Source organism: Oryctolagus cuniculus, chromosome 1 (genome assembly GCF_051225735.1).
Source record: "Oryctolagus cuniculus isolate XC-2025 breed Fujian yellow rabbit chromosome 1, ASM5122573v1, whole genome shotgun sequence".
Taxonomy (NCBI): Eukaryota; Metazoa; Chordata; class Mammalia; order Lagomorpha; family Leporidae; genus Oryctolagus; species Oryctolagus cuniculus.
In genome coordinates this window covers 70,785,605-70,805,588 of record NC_142867.1, presented here as the reverse complement: position 1 = coordinate 70,805,588, position 19,984 = coordinate 70,785,605, and the positions used below count along the sequence as shown (strand labels likewise).

Here is a 19,984-nt window from a genome sequence, read left to right as displayed (position 1 = left end):
TATTAATAACAATGATGGCACTGTTATACTTCACAAGAATCTGAGGAAGGTGATAATTGTCAGAGGAAGAATCTGATTTTCAAGAAATTTAAATCACTTTCCAAGATCACAAGTCTTCTATAACAGAATTGAGAGGTTAGGTTGTAAGTGTAGGGAAAGGGAACAGAGCAAAGAAAAGTTATGCTCTCCCTCCCCCCAGAACCCCAGATGGCCTGCAAGGAATGAACTTCAGCCCATCAGCCAGCCTGGATGTAGCATCAGTGGCTCCCAGGACCACTGTGGGCATGTTCTCTGCAGCCATGGAAGACAAAGTCCCTGAGCATCCTCTTGCAAGCCCTGTTAGTGAATGTGACAAGAGAAGTTAATTTCATTTATGTCCTTGGAAGGCATTATTAAGCAATCAGCTGTGCTGCTCTCAACTGGTTCCTCATTGAGATGTGTCCCTTAAAACTAAACACCCTGCTAGGTAGATTTTAAGTCCATAGATTTTAAATACACAAAACAATACCTTTGTGCACTAGATTCACCTGACCCTGACATATTCTTTACACAAACACGGACTAAATACAACTGTGTTACCAGTGCCGTGTTAGATGTTAAACATTGAGAGCCCTTGAAGGCCTTGGAGTCTCACAGAAAGGAAGAGATGGAGGTCTATTTAATGTAGTGGCAAGGACTTTGATACCTAAGGACTCTGGATGTTAATTGAGAGCACTGGGGAGGAACAGCATGATGTCAAGAGATACAATACAATATCAGGAATGCCTTTGGAGGCAGGAAGAGTTTCTGGCCATGATGCTACCTAGAGCAGTCAAGTGCCAAGTGTTGAGTTCTCCATTGTCCTTCTTTAAGTCCCACTGTGGTGATCCCAGTGTCTTCCAAAGATGGAGGAGGTACACATGCTGTCTCCCAGCGTAGAATGAAAAGAATGAAACAAAGTAAGGTGTGGGGTTTTTTGTTTGTTTGTTTCTGCTCTCAAATATTTAATAGGCTGACCTGCTCCTTGAGGTTGCCATTTTGTCTCTCCTCTGTCTTCCTGTTTCTTGAGAATTTCTGTCTTGAGATGGCAGCTTGGCATGACCTGGGCATTGTGGCCAAGGTCATTAACCTTTCTGTGGCACACAGACTTCTTGCTCTGTATGAGTAAATCCAGTTTTCCTGTCTTTATTTTTAGTTCTTTGGCTTCCATAGAATCCATATAAGTAGAAGCAGAATCAACTCTTTACAATGCAATAATGGAAAATAATACATTTTATCTCAAGGTCTTCACTGTTAATGGAAGGATAGTTTTAACATAGAGGGATGTTTGGATCGAAGTACTTGAAAGAAAACTGGGAGAAAGTGTTCAAGCATATTCTTCCTCCCCATTTGAGACTTCGGTATGGACACTGGCTTCAGGTTAAAACTTGACAGCATAGAAGTATTTTAACAAAAGTAATTTGAAGCAATAAAAAGATACCTTGCCATTTTTATATAAGAAATAGAACTTTTTAAAAAGAAAGTTATAAAAAAATCAAAGCTTTATTAGTTTGGAGATTTTTATTGTACTCTCTCAACTAAGAGAACAAAAATTTCCTTATTCAAGGGCAAAACCTGCAAGATACTTCAGAGCATGAATGACCATAAGAAAATCAACAAGGAAAGATATAAATCTGAGTCCCATGTCTTATGCACAGAGTGCATAGTCAATAATTTTAAGAAAACTTATCCTTGTATATTTTTAAAGAAGTACCTATTAAGCATTCATGTTGCATTGGGCACAAAGATAAAATGAAAAAAGGGGGAAAATTGTATTTCCACTTTTTTACTTTGTTAAATTTAGTTTCCTTCTTTTATTTGAAATGCAGTGACAGAGACACTGGTTCACCCTCCCCCCCCAAAATGCCTACAACAACCGAGGCTGGGCAAGGCTGAAGCCAGGAGCCTGGAACTCAGTCCAATTCTCCCATGTAGGGAGCGCTGGCCCAAGCACTTGAGCCATCCTTTGCTACCTTCCAGGGAGTACATTAGTAGGGAGCTGGAATTGGAAACCAAGCCGGAACTCGGACGCAGGCCTTCCATTATGGAGTACCAACATCCTCACCACTGCCCCATATGCTTGCCTCATTCTCATTTTTAAAGAAGGGTAAAAGTTGTGTGCACAAGCCATACAACGTAGAGCAATAATGCTGGCCAGGGCCAAAGATGAGCACAGGGGCAAGGTGGAAAGACAGGTGACTTTGGAGTCATACAGACCTGAATCCAATTTTTAGTTCCAAACCTGTGTGATCCAGACAGATTATATTCTGTCTCAGCTTCAGAGACAAAAAGGGAACCTGCTAATAATATGCAATAAATATAGACAGCACCCAGGCCACTGCCTGGCTCACTGCAGGTATTTAGTGACTCCTATTTCTCAGTCTATTCTGCCCTGTGATATGAGTATGGAACTAGACACTGTAGTGCTCAAATATCACTCTCCTTGCAGTGATGAAACAGAAGCAGAACAAGAGAAAGTTGGCAAGGTTGCATTACTATGTAGCCAAGGCATAGGACACAACAAGATAAATAGAGGATGGTTTGGGTGTGTACTTGTCTTTCTACTATATCAAAAATCCTCTCTCCATAATCAAGCAAGGTCCTGATTCCCACTACTATAAGGAACTAGCCTAAAGGTCCATACTTAATAGGGGGAGATGAAATACTTGTGTAATATTTGCACTTAATATTATTTTCTGAAGTGCATATAAAATAATGCACAGGGAAATAGTTTCATGACTACAATCAAATTTTGTTTACTGAAACGACTGCTTAGGAGATGGCTTTTTCAGGGGGTTGGTAGGAAGGGACTTGGGAGAGGCCGTGAAGAAACATCTGGTGCTTCCCCGGAAAGGACATGGATTCAGGAGGAGAGTTCATCCGTGAGAGGAGATGGAATGGGGCAGGTAAGGCCATCTGCGGCTCAGAAGCAGGGCATCTCCATGGCCTGTACTTCAGCAGTTGGCAGGAGTGGATGAAGTCACCTGTAGCTTTCCTGCTGAAATGGCCACAAGTAATGAATTCAGTGAAGATAATCAGACGAGGGCATTGAGTGTGGCTTGCTATGAAGATTGTCAACAGGGGGACTATAGGAACAGCTGCAAGAGCAGCAATGGCAAGGAGTTACCTGAGGGCTTTGCAGAGTGGGCTGTAAATGAGCCAGGTGCATACAAATGATGGAACTGGCATTGGAAGAGCCAGGAATCAAAAGCCAATTTTATACCAACCTGGGATGTGAATCCCTCACCTGTCACTTTTCCATGGGTGTGAACTTGCTGAATCTCAAGTTCCTTACCATTAAAAAGAAGATGAAGATAATCATATTGCAGTACTGATAAAAATGCTGATTGAGATGTATGTAGTGTCTAGCATAATCCTTGGTGTGGAATGGTGGCAGATACCCCACAAAGGTGCATAACAGACACTAAACTGAGGAGATGCCAAGTATGTGAATGGGTGGATGGATGGATGGATGACCCGTCAACTAGTTAGAAAGCACAGTAAATTAGCTAAAATATAAACAAGGGCAGCTCACCATCCAATTAGAAGCTTTTCATTTGCTTCATTATGGCTTCAAAAGAACCTTGAGCATAGTGCAAGACATATACACTGGTCGTGTTTGAAATATGAACAAACCCAAAGTGGGACCTCAAATGATTTCCCCCAACTTCATTCAGATAATTTGATGTTAATTAACTGAATGCTTACTCTATTCCAGTGTTGAGTATACAGCAAAACAATAGCCAAAAACCCCACCCACATGGAGCTTCCATTCTATTGGGAGTTGGGGAGAAGAGGCAATGAACAAAGCCAATGATTAATGCATATTCTCAGACATAGGGAAGCAGAGGCAAGAGGAGCAGTCCAAATGCCTGGGGCTGCAAGATTACATAGATAGGGCTAGAAACTAACACTTGTGTATCCACCGTGACCCTTAGCCCACCCTCAGATTATTCCTAAGTAGCCTGATCAGATACCTGCAGCCTCAGCACTCACTTTCTGAACTCAATTTTGTTTCTCTTAAATTGCACATTTAACTGTGGCATGCATGTGGCAGGGGTGGTGCCAGAGTGCAGAGGTCCTTCCCTCTGTGATAGCTCGATCCTTGAGAAGAGCTGACCTCAGAGCCTTCGGACCAATGGGAAAATTGGGGTCACTCTTTGCTCTATTGTGTTACATTAGCTGTGCTGTGGTTTTATAGCTTCATGGAAGTGAAGCAGATGGAGTCCCTGACCTTGAGTGCTGACAAGCTAAAGAATAAAAAATATCCTCTAGGCTAGATGTAATATGTGGCTAATATCACACCATAGCTAAAGACCAGGTTCTGAGCAGCATTCACAGTAATGGTAATATGTTAGCACTACTGTCACAGCTAACTCACCTGTAAAGCCCTTCACCTAAATCCACTCCTATCAGGAGAGGTCCAAACCACAGAGAAAATATGGCCAGACCCTTATGTTCTGCCTCTGTAAGACAAAGGTAGACTTGAAATTCCTACTTCTAATCATCTCCTACGTGGTGCACTTCTCTCTGTTCCCACATCCATCACTGCAGGGAAGATCGCCATCCTCTGGAACCCTGCATCTGCCCTGTGCATGCCTTCCAGCTGCCTTCTGGGGTTTTTACCACTCTTGAGAGCCAGTATATGCTGATTAGCATGGTTTGCAAACATATTAGCCATGCCAACTTCCTTGCAGCTCCCCCAAATATACCATGTTCTGTCCAATTTCCAGGTGCTTCTCTTTGGAATTTCCTTCTCTTTGGAATGTCCTCTCCCCCTACTCTGAAGCTGTCAGTTCATACACCTCCATCCTGTCATCTTGAAAATCACATCTTCACATTTAACCTCCCTAAATTCTCTAAAGCCAAGCTGATAGCTCCTTCCATGTAATCTTATATAACTTGACCTTCCCAATCCATAAACATTGGTTGAATAAGGAGGTGAATGTAGGTCAATAAATCAACCATCAGACTCTTTTTCCCAAAAAATCAATAGCAGAGTTGTAGCCTAGAGCCTAGATCACTGCTTTCTCTTTCCTACCCATGAGCAGCCCAATCTGGACAGTGGTGTCCACCCCTGTTTGTGTTGGTCATGCGGGTAAAAGGTAGAAAGATGGGGCCTTTCCCTGAGAAGTTTGCTGCCCATGTGCATCTCCATCCTAAGACTTTATTCCTGCCCTGTGTACAGATCTCAGAGGTTGTTTCTATATGCTGAAGTCAGTAGGGCTGGACCTCATCAGTTGGTTCCTTGTATTTTCCACCTGCAGTCACAGCTTCTGTGTGAACTTAGCTCCCTGGGGAAAATGTTTGTCTCTTAGCCAGTGGGTTAGAAAGAACACTGCTCCTCTGTGTCCCAATCAGCACGTCAGTATAAAAGACTGACCCTTACACATCTTCCTAAAACAGAGTTCAAAATCTCAGAGTGTTCACACTAGGAAGATTTTCAACATTATTCAACTCAGAGCTCTCTTTGGCAGATTTTTTTCCTTCTTTATTGCATTTTCCCTTCTTTTCTGTTGTGCCTATTTATCAGACACCATATTCACAACTGGCTGTTGAGTCAGGCAGGACCAGATGACATAGCAACGACTTTATCTCCCAGAGCGTATTGTAGATCATGGGGGCCTTCAGACAAGCAGCCAATCACACACTGTGTTCATTCATTCATGTAACCACTTCCAGTCATGTGGCCTATGAATAAGAATTCATTTGCCCTGGTTTGTGAGGAATATTTGTGGAATATCCTATTTTCCTTTGGAGTATCAACAAAGATTATGGAGGGAAAATTCATTAAGACTGAGTAGCAGTGGGAAGTTAGTATCATTGAATTTGGGTCTATATCCCCTAAAGGGCTTCATTTTTATCATGCTCAATGTGCCACAGTCCAAGAGTCTTGTGGTTTAGGGCTTGTGCACCACTCTAGAATCAAGACCTGGGTCATGCTTGAGGATCTGCCTCATAACCTAGTGGTTTGGCACGGGACCCAACAAGCAAATCCATGCTCAGTAAATATTTGTTAGGGAATCTCACTGTGTTTTAGACACTATTTCTCATCTTGACTATGACAATTAGTCTATCCTCCAAATGACTTTTGGCTTGACCAAAGACATAAGTGTAGCATCAAATGCCCGAAAGAAAGAGAACCGGTGTGTATTGTCACATTTTTGTGCTGGGGCTTATGTTGCTTGCAGTATCTCCTTTGTTCTCACAAGAACTATCTCATCACATATGCACTGCCCCATGTTTCGGATTAAAGGGCTTTAGACTATGGATGTGTGGGGATTTTGGGGACAGTCTGATGTATGCTTTACCTGGACAGCATGTGATCTGGACAATTGGCACCCTGGAATTGCTTTATACAGCTTTGCAGGGATAAGAATCATATGTTTTCCAGTGACCACATTAATGAAACACAGTGATTTGATGATTTTTTTATGTTCACATTCTGTTCTTCCTTTTAAAACAGACAGTCTCATTACCCCAAATGCAAAACCAGCTTTCAGTCTTCTATTGCACACCCAGAATTCACCTATATTATTTTTCTGTAATTTTCTTTCTAAGATTCTTTCTCTCCTAATAGGAAGGCTATTTGTGTCAAGCTCAAGTTCTGCCTGCCCTGGGTTTTGTCTTTTATTTTCCTGTCTCCTTTTACCACACATCAAGTCTGGGCACCAAACTCTCCCTTCATCATAGAACTTGGCCCAACAGTACAAGGGGACTTCAAAAGTTTCCTGGAAAACAGAACTAACAGACAAACTTATCTTGTTACAAAAAAAGTTTGAAATCCATGCATGATTTTAATGATACATTCTCCATGAATTTTTGAAGACCCTTGCATTTCCCACAGGAACCCCAGTCACCCTCACTGCAAGGCCACTGTGCCTGGGTTTGTTCAGGTGACAGCCTTCCCTCCTTACCCACCTTCCCACCCAGCACATGGAGTTAGGCCTCTTGACCTTAATTATAGGAATTAGCCCAAGATAGCTTAAGCAAAAAAAAAAAAAATGTGGGATTTGTTATAAGAGAAAAAAATTGTCTGGGGATAAACAAGGTCAGGAATGCAGGTGTGGCTGAGACAGCCATCTGGTCTGTCTCTCCTCTCTGCCTCTCTGCATTGCCTCTTTATTCTTCTCCCCTTAAGGATTCTTTTCCTTTGATCTCTGGTCCACATGGTACAAGACACCGTCATTTTCAGCTCCCAAATTACAATCCAGCTACTAAAATGCCAATTGCCTTGATGCAACTTCCAGATGTCAGGAGAAAGAACTCGAAGAGGCCATGATGGCAGCATGTGGCTGATCTCTTCGAGCTCCTCCAGCACCTGCAGCCAAGAAGGTGGTCTCCTGTTCACAGTGGCTGCTAGGGTCTGTGCTAGGGAAGGGCCTGGGTGCCTTTCAGAGAGATCCCTGCACACAATCAGCTTTTTCCTCCTTGTTAATTAACCGTTTTCTGAGAACTGTGCTCACAATGAGAAAGGTAACGCTGGAATCAGAGAAATAAAGGCCATGGTGATGGCTTGCAACTGCTGTCACTGGGGTTGGCCGAGTGAGAGCCATAGCTGTGTTTTTAGTGCCACCATGGTGCCTGGCACTCAGTGGGAGTGGGGAAACTGCTTGCTAAACTGTGCCTAACCTCAGGGGGAAAGCACTGTCCATCACGTCCCCTGTCTGGTGGGGGAAAGAAGAGAATGAAAAGAAAGAGCTGAGAAGGAAATAGTCTCCAGATGAACATATCAGAAATGGAGCTAAATGATATGCTGGATAAACATTTCTTGTGTCTAGGATTTGGAAAGTGGCACTAGTTCCTAGAGAAGTCTTTTTTAAGGTTGTTCAGGCGAATCCTGGGTAGAATCCAAGAAGCTCTGCATATTAAACAATATCTGTTTGCAATGGAAGAGCCTGTCTCCTATAGGCAAGCTGAGAAAGAGTAGGCAATTCCATGAGCTGTCAATAAATAGATTATTCTCTATATAGATGTCTTCCTATTCTAAAACTGCATTTCCTTTGGGGATCATTGAAATGGAGATATTTTAAAATATATGTACTTGTTTAGATATTTTGTTTTTTAGAGCTTCATGTTTGTCATTTTTTGTTCATTGTGTCTCTTTGTAAGACATATGATTCATTCACCTGGACTTTGTATACCTTATTAAATAGACATAAGTAAGCAATTTTTGTCACAGATGGATAGTAAGGCAGTAACAAAGGCTTCTTTCAATTTGGGATCTGATGGGTGAGCTTCCTGTTAAGGTGTTATTCGTTCTCATTCAAGTGACTTTACTTAAAGTGGAAGATTAGATTAAGTGATCCCTGAAATTAGATAGTTTTCTGGGACACAAATTTAAGACATAGATCAAAATATGAGGAAAACTTCTTGGAAAAACACTCCACAATGTTGCTGCGGCATTGTTTATAATAGGAGAATTAGAGGAACAGCCTAAATACCCAACATCACAAAAACACTCCCATGAAGTCATGGCCTTTCCCAGCAAGGATATGGTAAGATTATTAAGATTTTTGAAAATTGCATAAAAATCCAAAATGTATACAATACGGTACTCACTGCACACTGCTGTACATTTATGTATGAAAAAAAGGCTGTCAGAAATACATCAAAATGTTAACATTCATTGCATTAGGGCCAATGCACTAGACATGCCCAAATGTGCCCAATGTCAAGCACGTCCCTTGATATTAAAGATAGAGATTTAAGCACATGTGGCAAAGAAAATATGATAACATGTCATCACAGGTTAGAGCTACAACACGTAATCACAGGTTACACTGAGGAGGTGGCACTGGGGAACCACAAGCAAGTTTCTGGCAATCAAGTCTCATGTAATATTGAGCTCATGAGCTACAGTAGAAGCCTACAGCCCAGGCTTCATGTCTGCGGGATTTGCATGGCTACATTGAGCCAACTGCAGATAGAAAAGATTTAGAAACAAAATAATACATTGTGGTTGACCTGCGTTAGGCCCACACTGTGCATCTGTGTACTGATCATTCACAGAACTTCTGGTCATTGTGTCCTAAATGATACAGTATAACAACTATTTACATTGTTTTAGGTATAAGTAGCCTGAGATGATTTAAAATACATGCGAGGGTATTGCAGGTTATATGCAAGCACTATACCATTGTACATAAAGGACTGAGGTACCCACAGATTTTGTTATCCACAAGGGTCTTGTACCCAGCCCACTCAGCAAAATGAGGAAAGACAGTAGTATGCACAGAAGGAAAATGGTAGTGCCAGTCTGCCTGGGACAGACAACACGTAAAACCCAAATCAGGTGGGTTATGTGAAGGAGTCACAAAGGACAAGGGGGAAAGTTGCTTGGGGACCTGAGGACAGTCATTTGGAAAAGGTGAAGCTCTAAGTTGCTGTGGTTAAAGGGAGCAGGTGGTTTGTAGGGTTCCATGGGGAGAGTTACGACCCGTGAATGGAGGCCCTGAGATCAGTCTCGGGTAACAGCAGAGCTGCCTCTGGAGCAGGCAAATGCCCACCACTGGGGACTCGCAGTGTGCATCATCAGGGCTGGGGATACTGGGCAGGGATCGGAAGGAATGCACCTGAGCATTGAGTGCCTCACGGATTCTGGGGGAAGAAGGCCACAGCGGGGGTGTCCAGCAAGAAAACTGTACCACGGGACCTTTTTACAGGGTAATTTTTAGGGGGCCGTTTAACCCCATTACGTTCTTAATGTAGTCCCACTAGAGCTACCAGTATCATTTAGACACCGTCTGCTTCCCTTGATATTCCTGTTTGGCCACCACAGTTTCTGTTCCCTGGTGTTCTGAGCTGACACCTTCCCTTTACAGAGAAACTCACGGACAAGGCTTTATAGCCTCCATAATTAACTCAAGTGAGTAGGCAGAGCTAGGACCAATGGACAGCCATGTTTATTTCTGCATTTTTCCAGTCATGGAAGCAATCTTCACTCACTAAAGACAAACAGAAAAAATGTAGCAAAGTGAAGGATAGAAAAAATGCTACTTAAATAGAACAGTAACCAATTAAAATTAACATTCCAGAAATTACTTTCTTACCTTATCCTATGCCCTTGTAGCACACAGATTAAAATTTTAACTTAAGAGAGATCTTTCTGTGTTCTGTCTTCTAGTAATTAACTGAGTTTATTAAAGAGTTAAATACTTCCACACAGACTGGGAACCATCTGTAAGAAATGCTGCACGGGGCTGCCTTCTTTAGGTAAGAAGATGATCTAGACCGGTGGTTGAGAAGCATTTTTCCATAAAGGACCAGACAGTAAATATTTTAGGCTCTGTGGGTCATACAGCCTGTATTCCAGCTCCTCATCTTTGCTGTTGTGGCACAAAAGCCATCAGAGATGATGGACACACAGATGAGTACAGCTGTGTTCCAATCAAACTTGGGTTACAAAAACAGGTGGTGGGGCACATTGAACTCACAAGCTCTGATCTGCCAACACCCTGAATGAGCCAAATGACTTAGCTAGACCAGAGAGCCTACTGGACTCTTATAGCTCATAAGCCTTGGTATAACAAAGCTTCAAACTCCACTCAAAACTAGCAAGGGAGGGTTCTGACAGTCTCCTGTGGACACGTGAATTGAGGGAAAGCTTCAGCATGTCAGCTGAGACAGGTCTTGTCAGGCAGACTCAACCTCTTGGTAATTAGTCACCAGGAACCCAAGGTAGACGGCTGAAGAACAAATGGTGTTGAGAACGGAATGTGATTAAAGAGTGAAGTCATTTGTAGCATGGCAAGACAGAATCTGGGCAAGAAGAATAAAGAACAAACATTTATGATGAATTTAGCTCGGTGTCTGGCATCTAAGTGCCTGATAAGTAGCGGCTAAATGACTCACTTGTTCCATCATGCTTAAATCACTCCGTCCATACAGTTATACATCTGAAGACACTTTTTGAGTCCTTCACTGCCAGGGACTCTGCTAGGTGCCGATAACATGACAGGAAATAAGATCTAGAACAATAACAAGCAATCCACATGAGGACGAGATCATGTAGGAGATGGTTATGACCTCCATGGCTAAATGGGATGGTGAAGTGAGAAATTAGGTGCTGCAGGAACATCATGGGCATGGGCCCGAGTCGTTCTGAGTACTCAGGGGAGCATGCCCAGAGCAGGTGAGAGCTGAAGCAGTCCTGAGCATCAGTGGGGTCAGCTTGGCAAGAGGTGTTTCTGGGAACAGGGGAGATTTCTAGGTTTTTCTAAGCAGAAAAGCCTTGTGGGTGAGGGCAGTTGTGGGACTTTCTAGAGATGCAAATGAATTAGTCTGAAAAGGAGGCAGCGAGCTCTTGTAAGCAGAGAAATAACTTGGCAAGATCTGCATTTTGGAAAGACCAGCCAAATGTCATTGTTGTTGGAGGATTTGCACCAAAACCTTGTTAGTTACTTCTTGTTGAGAGCTAGTATGGGGTTCCGTTAGAGGGCAGGCCTCAACCCACTAGAACAGACATGTGTGAAGCAGACGTATAGAGTTGTAGCCAAACAAATAGTAGCAAGGCAGTTCTGGTAATGTTCTGCTTTCCTTCCCGTGCTGTGCCCAATCTGGCCTTGCAATAAGCTTCTATCAAAAGCTGGGCAAACAATATTCCTTACAAACCGGTGTTTCCGTTTCTACCAAAGTGGTAATGTTCATTTCTTCTTTATCTTTGCAGATCAGTCTTCAAACTTGGATTTGTCACGGATCCCTCTACTGGTGAGTCAAATGGTTTTACTTGTGCCCATTTGTCACCTGTGATGGTGAGCCAAGCTATGGTGAGAGCTTGACTTTTCTTTGTCCTTGGGTCACTGTTTGCCTGACTCTCAACCCTAGCCCCCAAATCTTCAGAATCCTGGCCAAACCTGTGTCTAATCTCCTACCTGGTTTATCTCTGTATGTTCCACACCTTGAGACGAGTTCTTCTCAAGACACAGTTGCATTGCTAAAAGAGCTGTGTACATACCAAGTGTTTATGAAGCGTGCATAAATGTTTAAATTCCCTACACAGTTTTTATGTTCAAAGGCGTCCTGTTATACAGAGACAAATATATCTGAAAAAAAATCATTTCTTTTTTGCCATATTCAGAAAGTGACATTGAAAATATATGTTCAATGATGAAAGTGTTAATACTGTAACTCCTTTGGCTTGGGATATTGTTGAAATGTTGGGTACAAGGTACAGAGTTTGCTCAAGATTGAAAAAAAAATCAAAATGGAACATATTTACAGACTTGTTAAATATTCTGGTCTCTTCTTCTGAGCATGTTTTGTTGTTTTTGAATGGGATATTTTCTGTTTTTTTCTGAAAGGGAGGTTGATTTGGAGTTTTGTTTATGGGAATCACAGTCCTAGGGGATGTGATAAGAAGCTTGTCTTTTGTTTCTACAAAGAAAAGAGTTCATGCTGGAGACTGAGTTGTTTCTTGCTTTGCAGAAAATATTTCTTGATGCATAAGTACAGAGTGGAAATAATAAACATACTCAGAAGGCACAGTTAACATAACACGTTTTTCATACCCACACATTTTTGCCTGTACTTCTAGCAATGATTTGGGTGGGGGGAGAGAGAGAAATACTTGAGAAATATAATTCACTTTACAGAAATTGGTTTCCTTTTTGTAGTTTTTTTTTCCCCCATATTAACACCTTTGTCAGTGTTTCACTGCCTCTTTATGCGCTCCTGGAGAAATAATTTTTGGATTTTCTGGGGCAGCTGCGATTTTCTGTCCCATTGTTCCCATTGTTGTGTTTGGCGTCTCAAACCTTGCATTCTCATTTTTGGGTTAAAAAATAAAGGGAATACATGCATTCTACCAACCTCTTCACATATTCCTCCATCCCTTCCCACAGTTCCATCAGCACACATCAGGAACGCCTTACTATTTTTACTTTTGCTTCTAAGCCAATTCTATTTCTATTTTTCCCATCCAAGTACAATATAATCACTTTTGGATTGCCAGTGCATTGTTGAAAACCTTGGTATATGCAAACACTTTTTATGTTTTAACATCATAAAAAATAAAATCAGAATTTCAATTATATTTAAAAAACATATTGCAAGCATCTTAAGAGTCCGAAATGCCATCTGAAGTCAGTTGCAGGGAACACATTGTGTGTTCCTCAGCATACCTGTGGGGAATTATTTACATTGGACCCTATTGTTTAATCTGATTTAATTGCTAGCATCAACACAGAACAGAGCATCCAATGTTTCAGTCCAAGTGTCCATGTAGCAGGGAAATACTGCATTAACTTCATTTGAAATCATATATTATTATATATATTATGAGGCAGAGCCATGTGTCATTTCAGCAAAATCCATTCTTCAAATATTCTGTAAACCAGCAGAAAGTTAATAGTGTTAACAACACACATATTTTTCACCCCTTTTTAAAATTTTCATTTCAGTTAGGCAAGTTTCTGTATTTCACGTATATGGCTTTAGGAACATAGTGATACTCTCCCCACCCCCACCTTTAATGGCCAATTTTGTTCTTTTTCCTGTGTCGTTGTCATCGTTGTTTGTTTTGAGTAGTATGTCCAATGTGAGATTGTTGAAATCTAAAAGATGTACTCTCAGAAGCACAGTCGATGAATGCTTCATTTCACCGAGAGGCTGAAACGCACTAATTTGGAATGAAAGGAAAATTTCTTTTCTCATCTGACACCTGCCTTTAATGTTAAGTATTGTAACAGCCACTTGGTAGTTCATATCCGGTTAATGTTAAGTTTTCTATATTGATGTCACATGAGTGCTGTCAAATTAAATCACCACATACTATTCCGAAGTGGGGGGATTCAACTACTAGCATCAACTTAAAAGGTATACCAAGATCAGGGATACAAATATTTCTCCTCCAAGCTAAGTCTGGTTCTTGGTCACTTTAACCAATCTGAACCAGCAATCTGATTTCCTCATTCAGTTTTGGAAAGTGTAGAATTCTCACCAGTAGTCATGCCCGCCCGAGGAGACAGCTGCAGCGAACTACTTGATCGCAGTATCCCAACCAGGATCTCAGCTGTCGTGGGGCAATCCAGTATCACATCTCCTTCATTATCAGGCAGAGTCCATTATGAAGTGCACTGCTGATGCAGTAACGGTATCGGGGTGCAGTTGTTGCAGAGGCAAGGGGGGAATAAAAACCTACACAGCAGCAATACTTTCTCCACCCACCTGTGCACCACTCCAAGTGTCACCATGGAAATTCAACTGCAGTCCTCTGAACACTTAGGATTCTTCTCAATCCTTTCTGGCTTTAGCGGTTATGCACAGCAGTTTTGGGAGAGCCTAATTTTCCTGTCCTATCTTCCTTGGCACCGTTACAATGGACCATGTGCTGAGGTGCTGAGGTGCTGAGGCAGAACTCAAGATGGAGCCCTACGCCCCATAAACACACAGGTATAGATTTAGGAGATTCAAAGTTTGACCTTAAAGCAAAGGAAAGGAGACCACAGTTGGAGCAACATTAGCTACGCGGTTAAACTCATAGTTCTTTTTTGTTGCTTTCTTACTGGAACTATGGTCTCTATAGGTTAAACAGCATCATTAAAAGTCAGCCTTCGCTTCTGAGGCTTAGACCACAGACATCTAGGTTATAGTTCTTGAAACACGGCCTGTTGGCATTGACCTCTAGTAGATTTGAACATTCCATGACCACTTGATGATATTTGATGATCTCCAATGCCTTTGACTGCAGTGACTGGGACATGCAGGTAGTTCTCTCTGGGTACTAACAACATTCTACTGTCGTGTGACATCATAGCACAACCCTTCTGAGGATGATTTGAGCAATTGCTGTTCATCTAAATCCATTATTAATTTTGACCACATAGGGTGCTGTCAGTTGGAATAGATCTACCTTCTGGACATTGGCAGGTTCACACAGGTGCGCGCAATACCTCTATCACAAGTTATTGCTCTTCCTCGGAGCCTGAGACTCCTTTCTGACATCCCTGTAATACACAGTTAGATTTCAGAATCATTAAAATGGGAAAAAAGTGTTCCTCTCAGAATTGAGGAAACAGAGCAATTAACATTTCACAGAGCAAGTAGCTCCTGTATAAACACACACACATGCAAAAGACCCAAGGCTCCGCATCCGCTCCTGTCCCTGCAGAGAATTCTACCCGCGGTGTCTTCCTTGCTTGTATTCTCATCCTCTTCAGCTATTTTCTTTCTTCTTTTCCCTCTCCTGGACAGTTGGGTGTGTATGCCTCTCTCTCACCATTTCTCTTTATCCTTCTCTCTGGGAGAAAACACCATGCCAGTGGTGTTTGCACAACACTTTTTATTACAACCTGCAATATGATTGTTTGGGGTGGGACTATCTGTAACTAGAAGAACTCTGTGTCCAGCCCAGGAGAGTATGTCTGCCTGTGGCCCCTGTGTGACTATTGACAGGGCCCTGCCTAGCCCCCAAAGAGTCCCAGTGTGATTGATCAGTTCCATGAATGCATAAGAGGTCCCAACCAAATCAAAATTCTTCCTTGTGGATCATGTACCTACAAAGTCCTTAAGTCCATCACTGTGATGTCAGAGGGCTGGGGGCGTGTCCTTTTCCTTCTGGACAGCTGAATGTCAGTTACCCAAGAACACCAAAGTGGGGGCGGGGAAGGGGGGAGTTGGCAGGCTTCAGTTGGAAGATGGCAAAAGCAGCTGCAGACAGATCTGCTATGGTAAAGAACAAAAGCCAGGGAGGTAGGAAGGAGGCAGACCTCAAATTGAGAAGGCAGGAAACCAGGCAGGAATTCCCTGGGCGTGAGCAGCCTTAAGGGGCTGCAACTTGGCTCTTAGGAAGTGAGAAATCTGTTTTGTATCAACACCACCGTGACTGCAGTGCCTCTGTGGTATTTTCCCGAGTCTTTCCCATTGGGAATTTTCTCAGTGCCTGACAGTGTTATTCTGAGCGATGTCGTGCTCTCCACTGTGCGACTACAGGAAGGCTTCCCTCTACCCTGAGGCTAGATTGTAACACAGAACATCCTATTCCTGGGAGACAAGCTCACCCGGAAGCATCGGGGACCCCAGCCCCAGGGGAAGGCAAGGTTGAACAGGACAGATCCCAGCAATCTGGAGACACCACGGCAAGTGGCGTGCTGTGCGTGGGTGACAAGGACAGTGTTCCTCGCTGTCTGTCCCTCTCTGCTTTCCTCTCTCAGGACTCTGCCGATGCTTCCACGGGTTTTCTCTCTCTTCCTCCGGTGGTGCTCAGCCTCCTATAGGCTAAGGCTTACCACCAAGTGTAGCACGGCTTAACATGCGATGGCACCCCTCTTGCCTCTTCATTTTAAAGTTAAGCACAGTGAGTATTTGAAGTGCTCTACAGGTGGAACCAGAGGAACATTAAGTGAGTTTTGAACCAGAATTATTTTTATTTATTCATTTTTAGTTTATTTGTCACTACCAGCTGTTCAGGTAAGCATAGATATTTTCTGGCAAATAAGCTTTAAACGACACCCCTCTCTCTTCCTCTCCATCTTCCTCCCTCCTTCCTCCCTTCCCTCCCTTTCTCCCTCCCTCCCTCCCTCTCTTTCTCCCTCCCTCTTTCTTTTGCTTGCTTGCTCACTGTCATAATTTGCTGATGATCCCTAAGTGCAAAGCTTGCAAACTGGGTTCCCCACAGGGGAGGAAAACAAGGAGGCGTGGTGATTGGCAGATGTGGGTTGCAGGTTGTAGGGAGAACTGTGCTTGGCCAGGGAGCCCTGTGTTCTACAGCCTGCGCAGTCATCTCTCCAGCAAGTATTTACAGAGGGTCTCCTGGGCATGAGATGCTGCTGGGCTCTGGTGGCTCAGGACTGAAAAAGGTAATGAGCTAAAATTCAAGACAGAACCCTAAGCCCCAGAAACGCACAGGCAGAGAGGATGAAGTCTGACCTTGTCATTAAGCGGTGCACTGTTGTAGGCCCCGGGGAATTGCTCCAACCCCCGGCTTCCCTAGTTGGGGCGTGAATGACTACTCAGAGAAAGAGAGAGAGGATTTATCTGGATGAATGTTGTATATTGTGAGAGATGGGGATTATCAATTTGTGTTGTTTTGGGTGCAGATGGTCACTTATTCTAGCACATTTATTTATTTATTTATTTTTTATTTTATTTTTTTTAAACTTTTATTTAATGAATATAAATTTCCAAAGTACAGCTTATGGATTACAATGGCTTCCCCCCGATAACGTCCCTCCCACCCACAACCCTCCCCTCTCGCACTCCCTCTCCCCTTCCATTCATATCAAGATTCATTTTCGATTATCTTAATATACAGAAGATCAGTTTAGCATACATTAAGTAAAGATTTCAACAGTTTGCTCCCACACAGAAACATAAAGTGAAAAATAATAGATGATTTTTTAAATGATGATGAAATCAGATCAGACCTATTGTCATGTTTAATCCCAGTGAGAGTCAAGTTGGGAATTGATAATTTCTTCTTTTTTTTTTTTTTTTTTTTTTTTTTTTTTTTACAGAAGATCAGTTTAGTATACATTAAGTAAAGCTTTCAACAGTTTGCACCCCCATAGAAACACAGAGTGAAATATACTGTTTGAGTACTCGTTATAGCATTAAGTCTCAATGTACAGCACGCTAAGGACCGAGATCCTACATGAGGAGTAAGTGCACAGTGACTCCTGTTGTTGACTTTACAAATTGACACTCTTGTTTATGGCCTCAGTAATCTCCCCATGCTCCAGTCATGAGTTTCCAAGGCTATGGAAGCCCCTTGAGTTCTCCAACTCTTCTCCTGTTTAGACAAGGTCATAGTCAAAGTGGAGGTTCTCTCCTCCCTTCAGAGAAAGGTACCTCCTTCTTTGAAGACCTATTCTTTCCACTGGGATCTCACTCACAGAGATCTTTCATTTAGGTCCTTTTTTTTTCCAGAGTGTCTTGGCTTTCCATGCCTGAAATACTCTCATGGGCTTTTCATGCCTTAAGAGCTGATTCTGAGGCCAGAGTGCTGTTTAGGACATCCGCCATTCTATGAGTCTGCTGAGTATCTCGCTTCCCATGTTGGATCACTCTCCCCTTTATTTATTCTATCGGTTAGTATTAGCAGGTACTAGACTTGTTTATGTGCTCCCTTTGACTCTTAGTCCTTTCATTATGATCAATTGTGAACTGAAATTGATCACTTGGACTAGTGAGATGGCATTGGTACATGCCACCTTGATGGGATTGAATTGGAGTCCCCTGGTATGTTTCTAACTCTACCATTTGGGGCAAGTCAGCCTGAGCATGTCCCAAATTGTACATCTCTTCCCTCTCTTATTCCCACTCTTATGTTTAACAGGGATCACATTTCAGTTAAATTTCAACACTTAAGAATAACTGTGTATTAATTACAGAATTAAACCAGTCATATTAAGTAGAGCAGACAAAAAAAACTACTAAGAGGGATAATGTATTAAGTTGTTCATTAACAGTCAGGGCTATGCTGATCAAGTCACCGTTTCTCATAGTGTCCATTTCACTTCAACAGGTTTCCTTTTTGGTGTTCAGTCAGTTGTCACCAATCAGGGAGAACATATGGTATTTGTCCCTTTGGGACTGGCTTATTTCACTCAGCATGATGTGTTCCAGATTCCTCCATGTTGTTGCAAATGACTGGATTTCATTGTTTCTTACTGCAGTATAGTATTCTAAAGAGTACATATCCCATAATTTCTTTATCCAGTCTACCGTTGATGGGCATTTAGGTTGGTTCCAGGTCTTAGCTATTGTGAATTGAGCTGCAATAAACATTAGGGTGCAGACCGCTTTTTTGTTTGCCAATTTAAATTCCTTTGGGTAAATTCCAAGGAGTGGGATGGCTGGATCAAACGGTAGGCTTATATTCAGGTTTCTGAGGAACCTCCAGACTGACTTCCATAGTGGCTTGACCAGTTTGCATTCCCACCAACAGTGGGTTAGTGTCCCTTTTTCCCCACATCCTCGCCAGCATCTGTTGTTGGTAGATTTCTGTATGTGAGCCATTCTAACCGGGGTGAGGTGAAACCTCATTGAGGTTTTGATTTGCATTTCCCTGATTGCTAGTGACCTTGAACATTTTTTCATGTGCCTGTTGGCCATTTGGATTTCCTCTTTTGAAAAATGTCTATTGAGGTCCTTGGCCCATCTCTTAAGTGGGTTGTTGGTTTTGTTTTTGTGGAGTTTCTTGATCTGTTTGTAGATTCTGGTTATTAACCCTTTATCTGTTGCATAGTTTGCAAATATTTTTCCCATTCTGTCAGTTGTCTCTTCACTCTCCTGACTGTTTCTTTTGAAGTACAGAAACTTCTCAATTTGATGCAATCCCAATAGTTGATTTTGGCTTTGACTGCCTGTGCCTCCTGGGTCTTTTCCAGAAATTCTTTGCCTGTGCCAATATCTTGAAGGGTTTCTCCAATGTTCTCTAATAACTTGATGGTGTCAGGTCGTAGATTTAGGTCTTTAATCCACGTTGAGTGGATTTTTGTGTAAGGTGTAAGGTAGGGGTCTAGCTTCATGCTTCTGCATGTGGAAATCCAGTTTTCCCAGCACCATTTATTGAATAGACTGTTCTTGCTCCAGGAATTGGTTTTACATCCTTGGTCAAATATAAGTTGGCTGTAGATGTTTGGGTTGATTTCTGGTGTTTCAATTCTGTTCCATTGGTCTATCCATCTGTTTCTGTACCAGTACCATGCTGTTTTGATTACAACTGCCCTGTAGTATGTCCTGAAATCTGGTATTGTGAAGCCTCCGGCTTTGTTTTTGTTGTACAAGATTGCTTTAGCTATTCGAGGTCTCTTGTGCCTCCATATGAATTTCAGCATCATTTTTTCTAGATCTGAGAAGAATGTCTTTGGTATCTTGATTGGGATTGCATTGAATCTATAAATTGCTTTTGGGAGAATGGACATTTTGATGATGTTGATTCTTCCAATCCATGAGCATGGAAGATTTTTCCATTTTTTGGTATCCTCTTCTATTTCTTTCTTTAAGATTTTGTAATTCTCATCGT

General features: G+C 42.2%; 1 protein-coding gene across 1 annotated transcript in view; it reads left to right on the top strand.

Annotated features, from left to right (window-relative positions):
• The window catches only part of TENM4 (teneurin transmembrane protein 4), a 1,939,017-nt gene that overhangs the window by 892,195 nt on the left and 1,026,838 nt on the right, over positions 1 to 19,984 (top strand). Inside the window, exon 7 of the mRNA XM_089331772.1 lies at positions 11,687 to 11,727. The gene's annotated coding sequence lies outside the window, so the exon portion shown is untranslated. The remainder of the gene's footprint in view (positions 1 to 11,686; positions 11,728 to 19,984) is intronic.